Source organism: Phocoena phocoena, chromosome 12 (genome assembly GCF_963924675.1).
Source record: "Phocoena phocoena chromosome 12, mPhoPho1.1, whole genome shotgun sequence".
NCBI classification, from domain to species: domain Eukaryota; kingdom Metazoa; phylum Chordata; class Mammalia; order Artiodactyla; family Phocoenidae; genus Phocoena; species Phocoena phocoena.
The window spans coordinates 88,673,223-88,692,284 of record NC_089230.1 but is presented as its reverse complement, the minus strand read 5'-3'; the positions used below and the strand labels follow the sequence as shown (position 1 = coordinate 88,692,284).

General features: G+C 36.3%; 1 protein-coding gene and 1 pseudogene across 1 annotated transcript in view; one reads left to right on the top strand and one right to left on the bottom strand.

Moving 5' to 3' along the window:
- Positions 1–19,062, bottom strand: part of EYS (eyes shut homolog) — a 1,660,061-nt gene that overhangs the window by 1,228,921 nt on the left and 412,078 nt on the right.
- LOC136132306 (phytanoyl-CoA dioxygenase, peroxisomal pseudogene) lies at positions 12,662–13,699 on the top strand (annotated as a pseudogene).

The window sequence follows — 19,062 nt, the reverse complement described above, 5'->3', positions numbered from 1 at the left end:
CTTTCTATGTCACAACTGGCCTGGACTTACCAAATACCCTGGTTATTCAAAAGAAGATGGACATTCTGATTCAAATATGCCATTTTCCTGATATTAAATTTGGAAGGTAATTCAAACATAAACCATTACAGAACAACTACCAGAACCCAACTACAGTCCTCTCAGGACAGATTTAGTCCCTAGGCCTCCACACAAACCACGCTCCTTCTTACTCTTCCAGGGATGGAGAAGAGATGACCCCATTCTGGACTAATTATCCCACTGGATGACTTATCTTCTAAAGGAGTAGATAAGTTATTGAATGATCAATTGAAAACTAAAATATATAAGACAGCATTTTCCATCTAGTTTTTTGGAGCAGAATATACTGGTTATGGCTCTTTTAGTAATAAAATTCAAAATAACTTTTTTAAAAAATTGCTGTTTTTTTCCTATTTTTCTAAACTGTCTTCAAAAGAATGTACAATAATTTTGCAACTGGATTTTAATGTTATTAAAGTGTTACTTAGAGAATTTAAAAAGGTAGCTCAGCACTCTGTATAGTAATCAATCTTAGTATACAAGAAAAATAAGACCATGGAATTATTTGAAAACATAAGAAAATAATTAGCTAGTATAAATAATTGTTAGATAAGACATGACTTTAAATTGGAAAATATATAATTTCTTATAAACTTATTTACAATTGATTTATGACATTTTGCACAGTAAAGAAATCTGAACTACCTCTGCATCTTACACTGCAGCCCAGGGTCTCTTTTGCTGGTGGGCTTCTCCCTCTGATGTAATCCAGGTTTGTGTCATTCGTCCCTCCAGCCCACCCCCACCAACACCACTCCAATTGTAAGAAAATAAGTTTCTGCTAGCAGAAATAATTTTCTTTCCTAGCTTCTGGAAATTTCAAGTTTTCAAGAATTTTTCAGATTCTCTCTCCCTTTAACAAAGAAATGATAAATTATTTGTAAAATTCATGGGATCTATAACTCTTGATCAAGATCAGAAAATGAATATATATTGGGTCCTCCCTTGACATCACATTTATTAATTTTCTGGTATAGCTTTTGCATTTATGTGACAAGGAGTATCTCCTGTTTTATGACTACACAGGTATAAGACAGTCCTTGTATAAACTGGTCCAGTAGGTGGTAGTTAGACTGATGCAATCACAGGTCATCATTGAGAGCAAAAGCAGATGGCCACTAAAGACTGCTTTTGTCAAAAAATCACCAGGAGCCTGTGAAAAGGTCTTAACCCACAGAAATATTATGACTTTGCTTAGGGCTAGAACTTCTCCTCTTCTGTCTGCCTGTTAATTGCATGAACAAGAAGTAACAAATGATTTTCAGGTCTGACTAATTAAGCCTCTCAGTAAGCACCTCAGGCTCTGGCCCCACTTGTTTGGTTAAGTCACCAGTCTGGAGGAATGAGGAGATGCCCTCCTTATTTAATTCCTGCCTTTTATGGTTCTCTGCTCTCCTCCACAATCTAAGCAGTTCTAGAAGAATTTACTTGGAACAATTTTGTCTTCTTTTATCTAAATTAAGTCAAACTTTTTATCTAAGGAGGAATAAAAAAACATTTTTTTTTCTACAGGAACATTCCAATAGGCATATATAATGATTGATACATAACTTGCTCTACAATAAGATCTGATTGTAATCTCTCAGCAGAAACCCTACAAGCCAGAAGGGAGTGGCAGGACATACTGAAAGTGATGAAGGAGAATAGCCTGCAACCAAGACTACTCTACCCAGCAAGGATCTCATTCACATTTGATGGAGAAATTAAAACTTTTACAGACAAGCAAAAGCTGAGAGAGTTCAGCACCACCAAACCAGCTTTACAACAAATGCTAAAGGAACTTCTCTAGACACGAAACACAAGAGAAGGAAATGACCTATAGTAGCGAACCCAAAACAATATATAAAATGGAAATAGGAACATACATATCGATAATTACCTTAAATGTAAATGGACTAAATGCTCCCACCAAAAGACACAGATTGGCTGAATGGATACAAAAACAAGACCCTTATATATGCTGTCTACAAGAGACCCACTTCAGAACTAGAGACACATACAGACTGAAAGTAAGGGGATGGAAAAAGATATTCCATGCAAATGGAAACCAAAAGAAAGCTGGAGTAGCAATTCTCATATCAGACAAAATAGACTTTAAAATAAGGACTATTAAAAGGGACAAAGAAGGACACTACATAATGATCAAGGGATCGATCCAAGAAGATATAACAATTGTAAATATTTATGCACCCAACATAGGAGCATCTCAATACATAAGGCAAGTACTAACAACCATAAAAGGGGAGATCAACAGTAACACATTCATAGTAGGGGACTTTAACACCCCACTTTCACCCATGGACAGATCATCCAAAATGAAAATAAATAAGGAAACACAAGCTTTAAATGATACATTAAACAAGATGGACTTAATTGATATTTATAGGACACTCCATCCAAAAACAACAGAATACACATTTTTCTCAAGTGCTCATGGAACATTGTCCAGGATAGATCATATCTTGGGTCACAAATCAAGCCTTGGTAAATTTAACAAAATTGAAATTGTATCAAGTATCTTTTCCGACCACAACGCCATGAGACTAGATATCAATTACAGGAAAAGATCTTTAAAAAATACAAACACATGGAGGCTAAACAATACACTACTTAATAATGAAGTGATCACTGAAGAAATCAAAGAGGAAATAAAAAAATACCTAGAAACAAATGACAATGGAGACAAAACGACCCAAAACCTATGGGATGCAGCAAAAGCAGTTCTAAGGGGGAAGTTTATAGCAATACAAGCCCACCTTAAGAAGCAGGAAACATCTCGAATAAACAACCTAACCTTGCACCTCAAGCAATTAGAGAAAGAAGAACAAAAAAACCCCAAAGCTAGCAGAAGGAAAGAAATCATAAAAATCAGATCAGAAATAAATGAAAAAGAAATGAAGGAAACAATAGCAAAGATCAATAAAACTAAAAGCTGGTTCTTTGAGAAGATAAACAACATAGATAAACCACTAGCCAGACTCATCAAGAAAAAAAGGGAGAAGACTCAAATCAATAGAATTAGAAATGAAAAAGGAGAAGTAACAACTGACACTGCAGAAATAAAAAAAATCATGAGAGATTACTACAAGCAACTCTATGCCAATAAAATGGACAATCTGGAAGAAATGGACAAATTCTTAGAAATGCACAACCTGCCAAGACTGAATCAGGAAGAAATAGAAAATATGAACAGACCAATCACAAGCACTGAAATTGAAACTGTGATTAAAAACCTTCCAACAAACAAAAGCCCAGGACCAGATGGCTTCACAGGTGAATTCTATCAAACGTTTAGAGAAGAGCTAACACCTATCCTTCTCAAACTCTTCCAAAATATAGCAGAGGGAGGAACACTCCCAAATTCCTTCTACGAAGCCACCATCACCTTGATACCAAAACCAGACAAGGATGTCACAAAGAAAGAAAACTACAGGCCAATATCACTGATGAACATAGATGCAAAAATCCTCAACAAAATACTAGCAAACAGAATCCAACAGCACATTAAAAGGATCATACACCATGATCAAGTGGGGTTTATTCCAGGAATGCAAGGATTCTTCAATATACGCAAATCTATCAATGTGATAAACCATATTAACAAATTGAAGGAGAAAAACCATATGATCATCTCAATAGATGCAGAGAAAGCTTTCGACAAAATTCAACACCCATTTATGATAAAAAACCCTCCAGAAAGTAGGCATAGAGGGAACTTTCCTCAACATAATAAAAGCCATATATGACAAGCCCACAGCAAACATCATCCTCAATGGTGAAAAACTGAAAGCATTTCCACTAAGATAAGGAACAAGACAAGGTTGCCCACTCTCACCACTCTTATTCAACATAGTTTTGGAAGTTTTAGCCACAGCAATCAGAGAAGAAAAGGAAATAAAAGGAATCCAAATCGGAAAAGAAGAAGTAAAGCTGTCACTGTTTGCAGATGACATGATACTATACATAGAGAATCCTAAAGATGCTACCAGAAAACTACTAGAGCTAATCAATGAATTTGGTAAAGTAGCAGGATACAAAATTAATACACAGAAATCTCTAGCATTCCTATATACTAATGATGAAAAATCTGAAAGTGAAATCAAGAAAACACTCCCATTTACCATTGCAACAAAAAGAATAAAATATCTAGGAATAAACCTACCTAAGGATACGAAAGACCTGTATGCAGAAAATTATAAGACACTGATGAAAGAAATTAAAGATGATACAAATAGATGGAGAGATATACCATGTTCTTGGATGGGAAGAATCAACATTGTGAAAATGACTCTACCCAATGCAATCTACAGATTCAATGCAATCCCTATCAAACTACCACTGGCATTTTTCACAGAACTAGAACAAAAAATTTCGCAATTTGTATGGAAACACAAAAGACCCCGAATAGCCAAAGCAATCTTGAGAACGAAAAAAGCAGCTGGAGGAATAAGGCTCCCTGACTTCAGACTATATTACAAAGCAACAGTAATCAAGACAGTATGGTACTGGCACAAAAACAGAAAGATAGATCAGTGGAACAGGATAGAAAGCCCAGAGATAAACCCACGCACATATGGACACCTTATCTTTGATAAAGGAGGCAGGAATGTACAGTGGAGAAAGGACAGCCTCTTCAATAAATGGTGCTGGGAAAACCGGACAGGTACATGTAAAAGTATGAGATTAGATCACTCCCTAACACCATACACAAAAATAAGCTCAAAATGGATTAAAGACCTAAATGTAAGGCCAGAAACTATCAAACTCTTAGAAGAAAACATAGGAAGAACACTCTATGACATAAATCACAGCAAGATCCTTTCTGACCCACCTCCTAGAGTAATGGAAATAAAAACAAAAATAAACAAATGGGACCTAATGAAACTTCAAAGCTTTTGCACAGCAAAGGAAACCATAACCAAGACCAAAAGACAACCCTCAGAATGGGAGAAAACATTTGCAAATGAAGCAACTGACAAAGGATTAATCTCCAAAATTTACAAGCAGCTCATGCAGCTCAATAACAAAAAAACAAACAACCCCATCCAAAAATGGGCAGAAGACCTAAATAGACATTTCTCCAAAGAAGATATACAGAATGCCAACAAACACATGAAAGAATGCTCAACATCATTAATCATTAGAGAAATGCAAATCAAAACTACAATGAGATATCATCTCACACCAGTCAGAATGGCCATCATCAAAAAATCTAGAAACAATAAATGCTGGAGAGGGTGTGGAGAAAAGGGGACACTCTTGCACTGCTGGTGGGAATGTGAATTGGTTCAGCCACTGTGGAGAACAGTATGGAGGTTCCTTAAAAAACTACAAATAGAACTACCATATGACCCAGCAATCCCACTACTTGGCATATACCCTGAGAAAACCAAAATTCAAAAAGAGTCATGTACCAAAATGTTCATTGCAGGTCTATTTACAATAGCCAGGACATGGAAACAACCTAAGCGCCCATCATCGGATGAATGGATAAAGAAGATGTGGCACATATACACAATGGAATATTACTCAGCCTTAAAAAGAAATGAAATTGAGCTATTTGTAGTGAGATGGATAGACCTAGAGTCTGTCATACAGAGTGAAGTACGTCAGAAAGAAAAAGACAAATACCGTATGCTAACACATATATATGGAATTTAAGGGAAAAAAATGTCATGAAGAACCTAGGGGTAAGATAGGAATAAAGACGCAGACCTACTGGAGAACGGACTTGAGGGTATGGGGAGGGGGAGGGGTGAGTTTTGACAGGGCGAGAGAGAGTCATGGACATATACACACTAACAAACGTAGTAAGGTAGATAGGTGGGGGGAAGCAGCCGCAAGGCACAGGGATATTAGCTCGGTGCTTTGTGACAGCCTGGAAGGGTGGGATGGGGAGAGTGGGAGGGAGGGAGACGCAAGAGGGAAGACATATGGGAACATATGTATATGTATAGCTGATTCACTTTGTTATAAAGCAGAAACTAACACACCATTGTAAAGCAATTATACCTCAATAAAGATGTTTAAAAAAAAAAAAAAAAAAAAAAGAAACATAAAAAAATAAATAAATAAAAAAAAATTAAAAAAAAAAAAGATCTGATTGTATTAGGGTTTTACAGACATCTATACATAAATCATAACAACACTGATTATAGTTTGATTTTGAATTTTGATTTGCATGAGTTATTCATTCGTTTCCCCTTAGAGACAATAATAAGGGCCAAATTACAATTGGACAATTATGTAACAAATTGAAAATGTTTTTCTACATTATATTCCCTTGGATTTTTATAGTCTTAATTTTAATATTGTTTTAGATTTGGTTCAAATTCATTTATTTTTAAAAGTGTTTAGTTTGTCTTAGGATGCCAAAATATACTTAAAAGTCAGACCAAAGAGTTAGTGAATTTGTGGATATATTTATTACAATTCATCACACAAAATTTAAGAAAAAAAATTGAGAGGACACATGACAGAAATCCATTGATTAGCTAGTTAGACTGGCAAATTTTAAGAAAAAAAAATTCCTCTCTCTGTGTCCACTAGAACACAGTAAGAACAAACTCCCTGGTGGCTTAAGTGCAGTAATTGGTACCACTTCAGAGTGACCAGGGGCTCATATCCTTAGAAAATGTTTTCAAAATCTTTGGATTTTTTGATGTTTGATGATCAGTATATTATTCCAATCCTCAGTAATGAAAAAGAAGCCATGGGGCACTTACTTTTCTCTTAGGAATTTTTCTTATTAAATTGAGAGGTTTGTAATTAAAATTAATTTCTTTTGGTAAATTTTGAGTTTATTAATATATATTTATAGCTGGATTAAAATACAATACCTTAAAACCTTTTCCCATTATAAAGCTCATTCACTCTTATGTGTATACAGAACATTTAATAAAATATCTTAAAAGCCAAATTTTGAGAAATTTTACACTTCAAAATTTAAATTTAACTTGTTTAGTAAGAACGCATCTTCAATAAATAGCTCTAGTATTCAAGCTTTAATTTGTATAAATACAGTTTTATGTTATCACCTTGGGTAATTTCTGGATTGAAGTCATTCACTTGACATACTCCCAGTCATCTGAAGAATGAAAATTGGACTTCAACAATCTGTGGCAAGGCAATAAATCCCTGCTTTAAGAAGTGAGGGACAGCAATGTCCTCTGAATTTTTCCTCTTAGACTCCTCTCACCTCATGATACTACCACCAACTCTCACTTGTCTCTCAGCGCCTATCGCTAGACTCCTCCTTAATTTTCCATGCCATTCCAGTAATGCTTTTCATGCTCCGTGACCTGGCTGATTCTGATTTAGCCCATCTCTCTCTTACCAAATGTAAAATAGCATACCAAGTTCTAAAATGCATTGTACGACAATTACAGGGTTATATCTCACTCCAGTCACTATAGCCATTAAATGAGTTTGCCAGCTGAGTATCCCACCAAAGAGGAAAGCTGTCAATTTTTATAAGACTGTGAAAGTTTTCCATACTATGTTTCTGGTTCAGAGGTAAATTATTCTCTAGTAACCTGCTTGTAAGCCTAGGAACTGACATTCCTGTGTTTCATTACCTCTCTTATGTCCAGGGCACTTGTACCCAGATGCTGTAAGTTTCTCTTACTGCAACTACTGATATGACTGTATCTTTTCTTACCAATATTCCCTCTACAGCTCTGGTTCTCTGTCAAGCTTTAGCAAGAACAAATGAACAGCAGTTCTCAGTCTGCTCCAGGCTGCTTATAAAATTAAAGGTCCAATTTACATCACATAGGATTTGTATCTGAAGCTCCCATTCAAATCTTGGAAGAAAATCTCAGTTGGGTAGCAAGAGGTTGGCTTCACACTCTCAAACTCCAAGTACCCTGCAAATATCAAATTATAATTTAGTAGAAACTGTGTACAGTCATCCCTTGGTATCCTCCAGGGATTGGTTCCAGGACTCCTGAGGATATCAAAATCCTTGGTTGTTCAAGTCTCTTATATAAGAGGGTGTAGTATTTTCATATAGCCTACACACATCCTCCTGTATATTTTAAATCCTATGTAGATTACTTATAATACCTAATACAATGAAAATGCTAGGTAAATAGTTATAAATACTAAACGCTATGTAAATGGTTACCGTTGGGAGGCAAATTTAAGTTTTGCTTTCTGGAACTTTCTGGAATTTTCCTTTCTGAATATTTTATCTCTTAACTGGTCAGCCTACTCTTTCCAAACCAATGTCATCTAACAGCCACTCCTTTGATGACTAGGGCCTTTGGACTTGCTTGTCAAAACCAGCTAAAGAAATTACTTTTTCCATAGAAAGTTTCTCTCTTGAGAGAGAAAGCAATGATTAGTGTACTAAGTCTCTATTTTAATCCTAAGTTTACTTTTTATTATTCTAGCTCTACATTCTTTTCAGTTCCAGTTAATCTGCAGATAAGAAGCTGGCACTTTAATTTTAGTCTCTGGCTGCATTACCTGTGAACAGCCCATTCCCTGAAAGGGTCTGTGTCCTCAGAGTGCTGGCTTCCATCCAGGTGAGCACTGACTGGATGCTGAGTGCTGCTCGAGCCAGGCAGCCCAGTGACCACCAGAAGCCTGTGTTTATGCACTATGGCCCTGCATGTGAATCTTCTGTGATATACTTTAAAAACACAAAACCTAACACCTCATTCCTATTTACTTAATTAGAATCCCCAGGAAGTGAGTCCCAATTAGCAGGTATTTTCAGAAATGGTACAGGTGATCGTGGTGTGTTATGGAGTCTCTGAAATACTGATTTGATCTCAGGATTCTCATCCTTTTTAGTTTTGTGAGTCCTGTGGGCAACTGAACTCAGGCTCTGATATTTACAGAGGCTCAGCAAGGTCTAGGAGAGAAGGAAAATATGGGAGAGGCATGGGATCTGCAGACCATTCTACCTCTGCTTTACATCACAGTGTGACCATGAGAAACCTGGTTTATTTCCAAGAGACTTGTGTTTTTCTTTGTAAAATACATCTTCTATGATATACTGGTAAACTATAAAAGCAGTCCTAGAAAGGCACACCACAGCACAGAAAATAGTGGGATCTACATTTTCTGACATGCAATTAGGCCTTGATTATATATATATTTTAAGAGTGACAGGATCAGTAATAACACTCTAGACCTATATGTCTGTATATATGTTCATATACTTATTCACACTTACATCTATGTCAATCACATGGGATTCTCTTGAGTTTTTGTTCCAGATTTGTTTTAAGTATAGAAGATGGATTTTTCATCTTAGTCTTTTAAGTGTAGCACTTAGATGACAGGAGATCTTCTTTCTCTGAGAGGGCAGAGAAGGCCAGCAACTAAATCAGGGGAACTAACCTGGAAGGCTGTGGCACTAAAATTTAGGTGGAGTTAGCCAGATTAAAGGCTTGATGTCTGAAGAGAGACAGATGTCTGAAGAGAGACAGGTGGACGTGTTCTGTTTTGTGTCCATCAGATGCAGAGCATTTCATCAGAAATGTACCAATCTCACATCAAGTCTTAAAGGATTGCCCAAGAACCCCAGCAGCCTGAGGTCATGTAGAACAAAAGCTATCAGCAGTTGCCAAATCCATAGAGTCTTGGGATGAGTACAGACTCTGAGATTCTTTTGTGTGTGTGTACGTAATATGCTTTATGTGTATTTATTTAAAATTTGTATCAGAGTATAGTTGATTTACAATGTTGTGTTAGTTTCGGGTGTACAGCAAAGTAAATCAATTATACATATATTCATTCGTTTTTTTTTAAGATTCTCTTCCCATATAGGCCGTTACAGAGTAGTGAGTAGAGTTCCCTTTGCTATACAGTAGGTCCTTGTCAGTTATCTTTTCTATACATAGTAGTGTGTATATGTCAATCCCAATCTCCTAATTCATCCCCCCTCTTACATGATATTGCTTATATGTGGAATCTAAACAATTCCACATATAAAAGGGTACAAATGAACTTATTTACAAAACAGGAGTAGAGTCACAGATGTGGAAATCTATGGGATTCTTAGTCTATGAGAAATCTAAAATAAGCTAAAGAGATAGAGATAAAGACCTGCCAATTCAATTCATTCATCTACCCTTTATTTTCTCTGTCTCTCCCTCTCTCTCATCCTCTCTCTCTCTCTCCCTTCCTCCTTCCTTTCCTCCCTGTCTCTCTCTTTTTCTGCAGCCACAATTAAATCCTCCCACTCCTCCGCAGAATCAAAAAAATATGGTTTATATTTGTTAATTGCTTTATACGTGGCAGGCAATGTGTTAAGTATTTAACATGCAGTATCTTATTTAATCTTTATAACAATCCTGCAAAGTAACTGCTATTAATATGTGCATTATTATAATGAGCTGAGTGAGGCTTAGAAAGGATAAGTGACTTGTTTGAGGTGGCACAGCTAGGAAGGGAAGCTGTGGGCCTCAAAGGCCTGTCCCCTATGTGCAAGCAACCTTTGGTTGTGAAAGGCATGCTGCACAACCTGACCCATTATAATCGAGAAAATGCAAAGACCTCTCTCTGTTATTCTTCACAAAATCTTTTCATCAGTTTACATAAAGAAGCTATTTATCTGCTAGCTCTAATTAATCTGCATGTATTATAACCAAGACAAGTTCATATATGAAGTAATTAACCTGGGCTCTACAACTTGATGCTGGAAACCTCTTGCTATCTGTTTACATCAGGATGGTTGGCAAATGGCTAAAGAACAAAGACATATTCTCTTTTGTGTGTATGCCCTGACATGTGTATGCACATTTGCGTACATGCTTGTTTCCACATATACATATCCACTCTCTTATTCAAAATTTCCTACACTCTTCACAATTGATCAACTCCTCACAGACAAATGGGGGATTGGGATGACACAGAGTTAGAACACAATGGAGCTCTTCATTGATGGAGATGAGGGATTTGCAGTTCTTTGGTCACTGCTCTTGTCAGTTAATAATATACTGTTAAATCAACCTGTTCTTCTGAAGAAAGATGTGTGTTTTTTCTCTTATTATCTTAAAAACAGTATCTGAACACAAAATGAAAGCTTTCTAAAAAACAGTTTTATATAGACTCAACCACTTAAAAATGGCATCCATGTAAATGGTAGAAAGAATATTTTTTAGGGAAAAAAATAAATTACTGTGTAACTATTCACTAAATTCTCAGAAATAAATTGTGAAGCCCAGAATTGAGTCCTAGTTATAGTGATGTAAATACAACAAACAATAATATAAAAGTACAATGCTGGTATTGAAATACTTTGAAGCTTAACCTGTCTGATAATGCTTTGAAAATAAACCTATTTATTGATGCGTTTTGGCTAATGTTGGCAATGGAAATTGTATTCAACCAATTCTAAATCATTTTTTAAACTGGACTATTTCTAGGAACTGTGAACTGTCCACTTTTACTGGAGACTCTGAAAACGGGAAATTTCTCTCTGATTAGTTACATTCTTAGACAACAGTTATGAAATTCACACTGCTCCACAGATTTCTAAACCTCAAAACTCATCCATCTGTAAAATTCACTTCTCTGTAATGAATCTTGGAATAAGAAAGAAGGGAAAATATGTCTGAGCTTCCAAAGTAGATATCATAAGTCCAAAGTATTAAAGCTCATGTATTTCTTTACTCAGGTGGATCAACAAATCTTTTCTAGGATCCATTTGTTTTTACTTTGCATATAATCCTAACAAATTTGGTTATGTGTTTCACTACCACGACAGACTGAAAACAACCGATTAGAGATGAAGAAATGGGGTGCTTCAGACAGACATATTAGCTGATCAAAATTGACAATTGAGGGGAATACATTGAAAGAATTATACAATCATCAGATGAATGAACTAAAATTCTATATTCCTCTTGGATTATACAAGGAAAACAATTCTATAATCTACCATATTGTAGAAAGGAAAGAAAACTGACACCCATCACATTGAACCACTTTCCTAAATGTAATGTTAAATTATTCTCAATAAATTCTTAGACTAAAATCTGTGTAATGAAAAGTAAAGATCTGGGTAGCAAATTTTTTTAGGCAAATCTTATTCTACATAAACAAAAGTAGGCTGTTTGGAATGGACATACCCGAAAGACTTCATTTTGTGTCACCTAATCACTACAGTGCCATTTTTAACCATGAGTTTGGTTGTTAGCGGATGCATCACGATTTAGATTAAACTTTTTTGCTATATATTCATTACTGAAGACCTTGTAACTAATCAATTTAATCAAAAGACTTAATTGAATTTTGGGATAACATTAAAATCAATTAGCCATTGATTATTTTTTAATGCTCTTAAAATGATTTGAAGCATTATATCCAGCCTTTATGAAAAGTTATAATTTCATTCACAAATTTTCTGATTAGCAAATGTCAATACATAAAGAGATTGACACTTCACTAAGTTATTGCAATTGAGGGGAAAACAATATATTATTATGTGCTTCAGGAAAGAACTGGTATTAAAAAGTTAGATTTATTCCCTTTGTCTTAAAAACAAAAGCACTGAAGCCTCTCCAGCCTCGGGGAGGTGGGGCCGCTCTCAGAGTTAAGTGGGGCCAAGGCCCAGCCACCGATGTTCCCCCGAAGGCCACGGACAAGGACCACCCCACCCCTGTCTGCATATCTTGTTGTGATACCTCGGCACCGCCAAGCCGAGGCCATCATAGCTCACGCCACTTCAGGGGCTGTTTTTCCTGCCAGTTTCCATAGTCAACAATTCCAATATACTCGTGAAAATAAAGTTCTAAGCCTAGAACAGAGAAATTTATGAAGAAAATGGGTTTCTTGTCATTAAAAATTTGGTGACTGATGCTGATATCCAACACTTGAGGGATGAGTTTGACAGAATCTGCAAAAAGGTGAAACTACTGGGATTGATGGTGATGAAAGATGAGACCATTGCAAAATCACAATATATGCCAAGTGAGAAAGTGACTACCAAGGTCCAAGATCTCCAAGAAGATAAGGAACTCTTCAGGTATTGCACCCTCCCTGAAATTCTGAAAAATGTGGAGTGCTTCACTGGACCCAATGTTATGGCCATGCATGCAATGCTGATAAACAAACCTCCAGACTCAGGCAGAAGACATCCCGTCCGTCACCTTTTGCACAAGGATCTGCATTATTTCCCCTAAGGCCCAGCAATAGCATCTTTTGTGCCTGGAAGGCCATGGAGAACATCGACCGGAACAATGGCTGCCTGGTTGTGCTCCCAGGGACACACAAAGGCCCCTTGAAACCACACGATTATTCCCACTGAGAGGGAGGGTTTAACATCATATTTCATGGGGTCCAAGACTATGACTGAAATAACACCCGGGTGCACATCATGAAGGAGAAGAGAGACACCATTTTCTTTCATCCTTTGCTTGTCCATGAATCTGGTTCGGAACAAAAGTCAAGGATTCCAGAAGTCAATTTCCCACCATTTCGCAGATGCCAACCGCCACTACATCAATGTTAATGGCACCAATCAAGAAAACATTGTAAAGGAAGTCTTAGGGTTAGTCAGTAAATCTATGGAGTGAAAGACGTCAGCCTGAAGGATGTTTGGTAATGTCGAGCACACATCGTGAAAGGAGAATCAACCTTTGAAATAGCCCTTTGCTAGAACTCTTTTAAAGAAAACCAAGATAGAATAAGGTGTCTGAGGAAAATGTTTTCTCAATGAGATGAGATAATCTTCTCTATTCACTTGTTAACAAAATCAAAGTGCACGGATCCAGTACTTAATTGCATAGGGGCAATTTTGCAGTAAGGTGGGGTGGCTTTAATGGATGTGAAAACAGTTAAAGTGAAATATTACTGTTTTAAGGAAAACTTGGGGTTGGAACTAATAAAAGTGATGTATAATTGAAAACAAAACAAACAAACAAAACACCCCAAAAAACAAAAGCACTGAAACAGATGGAATAATCCAAAGGAGAAATCATACGTTAAATGTAAGATGCGATGAAATATGCTGCTAAAAACACAGGGGATAAATCTCTCGTTTTTTTTCAGACTGTCCTTTATTGCTCATATAAGGTGCTAAATTGTGAGTTATCAGTACACATGAAATAGTAACCTCTGTATTCCACCCCAAATACCAGAAAAGTTTAGAGCTAGAAAGTGCCATCTGGATACCTAGTCTAGTGATTCTCGATAATTTGTGATTCCTTGTGATTCTCAAAATCACAAGGAATCACAAATTATCCAGGTGTCTGGATTCAGCAGCTGAATCAGAATTTCAAGCAATTGTTCCCTGGTTAAGAACAATTGAGTCCAATTCTTTCATTTGATTGAAGAAACTGATAACCCAACTAAAAAGTCCAGTAATAGATACTTGCTTATATATATTCTGATACTTAAATAAAATGGAGAACTATATTGCCTTTAAATTTGTTTCCATATATAGTGAATTTGAGGAATGTTCTAACACTTCTTAATTTTATGGATCTAATAAGTTTAGTGGCTTGTGGTAAATCATAGAACAAATCCATGTCAAAGCCAGACAATCTCCAAACCTCCTCCTTACTCTTTAAATTACCAAAAATTTGCAAGATATTTAACCTAATAAAGTTTAAAAATGAACAAGAAAAAAACTCATTATTTGGAAGTTTAATAGTTTAGGTGATATTTTATAGGAACTATGACTTAAAAGCAATATTAATATACAACATAGTCATAGTAAAGATGGCACGTGAGAGCTAAGATATTTGACACTTGACAAATTTTGTCATACTCCTATATAACAGAGCAATTTTTGATAATGAAATGTGTAACTACCTTCTTTGGCTACAAAATTGGAATTTTTCTTTGCTCCATCAAGGAGTATTTAGGCAGTTCTTTGTGTTCTGACGATTCTGGAGTTCCAAGCGCTGACACTGAGTCAGAGTCTTGGTGTTAATTTCCATCAAATGAGATTAAAGCAAATCTTCATGGAGAGGGAGGGTAGCAAAAAATGAAGGTTTTGTGTCTGGACATAGAGCAGTTGGACCGATTCCACTCTGATTGAGGGTTTGCAATGCTTGAGGGAGAGCAGAACATTTTAGTGGTTCCAACAGATTTGCTGAAGGGGCAACTGGGACCTGGTCACTAATTAGCTAAGCATCATGCACTTGAGGGGTGCAGAGATAGTACCAGGAGCCAGATTAGGTAGGAAAGGATTAGAGTCATTTGGCAGATTAACCTGTTTTTGAAAAGGGCATAGGGATGACACAATGCGCATTTCAGTGGCAGCCAAGATGAACTGCAAAGCAGGGCTATTACCCTGCTGGCTCTGCCACCCCCAGCTTCGACTCTGTAAAATAAAAGGGAGGACATGGGCAACTCTCAAATGTCCGACATGGGTTTTGCAATCATATGGTGGGGAAGGTAGAGACAATTTTATTTTTCACTAGAAAACACATAAATTCAGTTTGTTTTTTTCACCTGACTGTTTGGGAGAAAATTTATATCTGTAATGTGCCAGTATATATAATATGCATAAGTTTTAAAATAGTTGTATATGGACAAAATCTTTGTGCTTTCCACATATTGGTTCTACTGCACTATTTTTGTTTCTCCTGCTGTAATCAAAATTAAGTATTCATTATTCATATAAGATACAGAGGAAAATGAAAGTAAAATGAGAGGGAAAATGCTAGAATAATTTGATTATACATATTTAAATAAGCATAAGGAAATAGTCATTCTCAAATACATATCTAAGAAAGTTACATGAGGGAATAAATTTAACTCTACCCAAATTTAACATTTGTATCTTATTATGTGCTATGTATTCAAAATTTTCTTGTTTTCCTCCAACTGTTTTTTGTAGGTTTACTGAACCTTAAAGAAAGGGAAAGAAGAAAATGGTCTTGTTGTTACAAAATACTTCTCATCTTGGTTTCAAAGTCTTCTGATTTTCTGCTTTTTATCTAAAATCACGTTCATGATGTTACATATAATCATAAGGAAATGCTGCAGTTTTGAAAATGTTTATTTGAAGCTACAGCCGTATCAAGTTCAAAGAAGAAACACGCCTCATGTCAATGGCATTGCCTGGGTTGCTCTGGGGAGTTCCAGCCACACCACAAGTAGGCTGCTGACTCTTATAGTCAGGCATGAGTGCCTTAGACTGAATAAAGTCATCCTTCTGTTTATTACAATTATTAAACATTTGTAGAAACTTTGTACTCTATTTCTCTTCCACTTTAAAGCCTTCAAAGAGCATTTCACAATTGTCTTTACTGACGAGTCAGTGAAAGAAAGAAAATATGAAACTCAATTTTGATCTTGCTTTATTTTGATTACTTCTGTTGTTTGCTTTAGCCAGGTTTCATTTCAGAATTATGAATTTTTAGCTCTTTTTGCCTGACTTAGTGTCTTTGCAATGATTTTTTGTTTCAATTTATTATTATAATATTATGTACTCTTTATTCCTACACAAAGATGCTATATTTAGCATAATATTGGTACAATAATTAACTTAGCAGGCTTGGGTGCTCAAACACTATATATTCTAAATGAAGGGCATGTCCTTTACTGGCTTCTGGAAGATAACCTCTGGGCCTTGGAATATCCTGCCTGGTAACAGTGTGTTAGATACCTGACACCTTGGGCTAGGCCCAATAGTTTTGCTAATGATGTGATTTATGACGAAAGCTTTGTTTTAAACCTGGGGCTTTGGTCCAAGCTGTATCAATTTGAACACTGCAGGAGGTGGAGCATGGTTAGCTAAAGTCCATGCCTTGTGACTAACCTGAATTAAAACCCTGTACACCAAGGCTTGAGTGAGCTTCCCTGGTTGGTGACACTTCATTCATCTTGTCACACATCACTTCTCAGAGAATTAAGTGTTGTCCACCAAGCTCCACTGGGAGATGATACCTGAAAGCTTATGCCTGGTTTCTCCTGGACTTTGCCACTTTGCTTTTCCTTCTGCTATTTTTAATCTATAAGTTTTCACTGTAATAATCTCTTACCAGGAATAAATCAGTTTTTCTGAGCCCTTCTAGTCACCTGTCAAATCTGAGGGTAACCTTGGGGCCCAGACACAATATCTAAAAGCTATCAAATGCTTTGAACATTCTTTCATTTTTTAAACGATCTGTTGTCTCCGTAACATCTTCTCTTGGAAAGATATCAGCAATCCTATGGTATTTTTCTTCTTATAATTGATATATAAATTATAGTTAGGAATTAGGTAATTTCAATGATCTCCTTGTATGTTCTAATACATTTAAATCAATTAATAAAATACGATAGCAAACTTTATGTAGTTTGAGAATTTTATTTCCTTTTCAACCCTGCTGCTTTCTGTGTGTTTGCTTGTTTTTTATTCTTCCCTGCCCCTGGTCTTTATTGAAGTATAATTGACAAATGAAGTGTATAATGTGATGGCTTGATATATGTATACATTGTGAAATTATTAACACAACAAAGTTAATTAACACATTGATCACCTCCCATAACTACCTTTTTGGTGTTTGTAATGAGAATGCTTAAGATTTACTCTCTTAGCAAATTTTAAGTATACACATAGTATTATTAGTTATAGTCATTATTAGATTATAGTCACATTAGATCCCTAGAACTTATTCAGTTTATAACTGAAGACTTATACCCTTTGACTAGAATCTTGTAATTTCCCCCAACCCCCAATTTCTGATAACTACCATTTTATTCTCTGTTTCTGAGTTCCAATTTTTTTTTAAATTCTTATTCTTCTTTATTATATTATAACAATTTCTGGAAGTATGAGTCAAGATTTTAAACTAATACTTGTCTAGAGTTAGTCTGAATAGTTTCTTATGGGCAACTTATAAAATGGATAAATGAGAGAATACTCTACTTAGAAGTTCTGTTCTTGGATATGATGCAGCTCCTAAAGTTGCAGTTCCTGACTTGTCAAAAGTCTGTCTTAGTGTCACACAGATAATTTCTCTCAAGGTCAGGTGTAGAAATGGAATCTTATGATTATGGGTATGAAGCTCTTTCTACTATAATAAACTTCTATTATTGCTGAAGTTATGGCTGAAATCATAGACTAAAATAAAGTTTAATCACATTATGGAAATTAGATGATTTACCTGCAAATCAAAGGAACTTTGATTCAAGCTACACTTAAAAATGTATCATAAGTGATCTCACATAATTAGATCCAAGTGTTGGGCAGACACATGGGGGTTCAGTCAGGAGAGCAACAATGATCTCCTGTCTCTCAGCTCTGCTGCTTTAAAGGTCACTCATCACTAGACAACACCTCGTCCCTTCCTTGGGGCCTGAAAAGAGCAACTGCAATTACATGTCTAAAATACAGATGTAAGATGGTCTAGAAGAGGTATGTACCTTTTACATACATCCTATTTGCAGGTGAGGAAACTTTTTCCTGGAAAGAATTCCACTCTTACCTCAGAGACCAGCATAGGGTGACACACTCAGGCCTACAGGAACCCCCCAGAGTGGGATGGGATTGACAGACTTAGACGAAGAATCTGGAATGAACAAAAACAAAGCAGCTGGACCACACACATGCCTAACAGTGGCTGGACAACCCTTGCGCCATCCATGCGTCTGGTCACGGCTATCCAGACCTTAGTTATAAGTCTTCATTTAGGTGTCTGCCTTCCTTGTACAAAGAAACAAGTTGCCACAAATTATCTTTTTATTGTTAAAACAATGTCAGTACACTGATAGTTGAAATATGGATGAAAACAGATCTGTTTTTCAAAGCGTTTTTTCCTAACTTCAACTAGTGTAGTCCTTTTGTGAAAGCCAGATCTGATGCTACAGCCTCAGCTCTGAGCCTGCACCGGTGTCACAGCATTAACTTGTGTTGCCTGTCATATATTTTCTAAAGCTGGTCCATAAATCCACCTTGAGTAGACATTTTTTTTTATGTCAGGCTTCCTGAAAAATGAGGAGCCAGAGGGCCAGAGGGGATCCCATTGATTTGCCAACTGTGTCACAGTCTAAGGCAGAATGGCACATGCTTGTGACAAAGGTGAT